General features: G+C 36.4%; 1 long non-coding RNA gene across 1 annotated transcript in view; it reads right to left on the bottom strand.

The window, feature by feature from the left end:
* Positions 1-165: 165 nt before the first annotated feature.
* The window catches only part of LOC106869365 (uncharacterized), a 5,386-nt gene continuing 3,692 nt past the window's right edge, over positions 166-1,859 (bottom strand). The window contains exon 2 of the long non-coding RNA XR_001409393.2: positions 166-475. This is a non-coding gene — a long non-coding RNA (uncharacterized LOC106869365). The remainder of the gene's footprint in view (positions 476-1,859) is intronic.

The raw sequence follows: 1,859 nt of genomic DNA, 5'->3' as shown, positions 1-1,859 counted from the left end.
TAAGGATAAGGTTGGAAGGTCTCTGATCAGTGGGTCAGTATAATCATCGATGGCCTTCGTCTAAATGTCGAAAATAAATAAACATGAAAAAGTTGTGTATGATAGTTCAAACAACAAACAGTATTTCCATAAAAAAAGGAGAATAAAATGAAAGACAAAATCAAATTTGCAGATAATGAGAATTAAACAATAGGATTTTATTTTAAATATTCTTCATTATTCTTCACAGATGGTTCCAAGGAATCAATTTTCGGGTTGCGAGAGTAAACTTCAAATGAAGTAGGTAAAACATAGAATTTAAAAGCTGCAACTGCTTACAAACACCTTAGTCACACTAACGTTATCTTCGAACATGGACAGAAAAGAAACAGTTGTTCTACAATCTTCTTAGATTCACCTTCAGTTCTAGTTGGAATGTGTCACTAGCGTCTCCTCATGCATATTCGTCAAGTTGTACATCACATCGAACGTCAAGCTATAAGGAGATACAGCAAAATATTGAATATGTTAAAAGCATCACAATCTGATTTTATTTGTATACGCAGTTTTAAAAGAACGTTCTTGGAGTACAAATTGAAAATATAAAACCTTGTTATTTGTGTAGAGCGTGATATGGAACGAATATTTGCATTTTCTTAATGCGTCTTTGCAGGTCCAGACGCAAAATATGTAATCATCGCTGTGATTTAAGTCATTGAGTTCCCTCTTTCACGACTCTGTTTTCAACCCAGTTGATTCATTGTTGCCCAGGATTTTAGCTCGCCGGAGTTTCGACGCCTTGTGCATCGTGAGCCAGAAATAACCAAACTTTGGAGTCTAAATCAAGCCTTTGTCTTCATTTATACCTACAGCGAACAAACTGTTTTTCATTGGATGGCACATATAAACATCAATCAGCAGCTTGTTCGATGAATGTAGAAACAAAGCCAGCGGCTTGGGTTAGGCTCAAACGTTTGGGTCATTCTGACTAACGAGATACATGTCATAACAATGCTTCTCACAGGTTCCTGCGTGCTAATGATACAGTTGTGAATACACTGTCATCGTAAAAGAGAAAAGTTACTATATTTTGTCGTACAGTTACGCAACTAATCTATTTTGTGCCTAAGGCGGCGAGCCAGGCAGAAAGTTTAGCATCGTGAGCGAAATGCTGAGCGGTATTTCGTCAGTCTTTATGTTCTGAGTTCAAATTTCGTCGAGGTCGACTTTGCTTTTCAACTTTTCGGAGTCGATAAATTAAGTAACATTTGTGTAATGGAGGTCGATCTAATTGACTGGTCCCCTCCCCAAAAAACTTCGGGCCCTGCTCCTGGAGTAGAAAATAATATATTTTGTGCCTGAACCTGCCTAGACGAATTAAGAAAATATAAAACCTTTACAAGTATATTAAATTCAAAGATGTAAACAAGCTATCAGAAGATTCAATGACATAATTATAGTCAACAACACAGTGGTAATCTTGAGTAATAAAGGGGAACTAATCACCTAAAAGCTTATATAAATATCAGTAAACACGAATGCTGTTTAAAATTCATAACAGCTGTTTCGATGGGATTTGATTTGATGTAGTTGTAAAAGATTACATCAAAAGATATAGCCCAACGTCATCTAAAATTTTAAACAGATAGGATTTTACCTGACGATGATGAACTGCATTATATTAAAGAGACTTCTACCGAAGCATGTGTTGGAAATTCAAACTGCCACTCGTGTTCACTATATTGTATGGGCGACACGCCAAGAATCCACTGGCAAAACAGATCGAGGGTTAAAATTTGAATACTTGCAGATGCACAGTACTTGAGTACTTGAAGTCTACAATGTTTCATTTCACCAAGAGCACATGTATTTGTACCTAG

The sequence above is a fragment of the Octopus bimaculoides genome, chromosome 1 (assembly GCF_001194135.2).
Source record: "Octopus bimaculoides isolate UCB-OBI-ISO-001 chromosome 1, ASM119413v2, whole genome shotgun sequence".
NCBI classification, from domain to species: Eukaryota; Metazoa; Mollusca; class Cephalopoda; order Octopoda; family Octopodidae; genus Octopus; species Octopus bimaculoides.
Note: the sequence above shows the minus strand (reverse complement) of the source record. Positions and strands in the feature narration are given on the sequence as shown.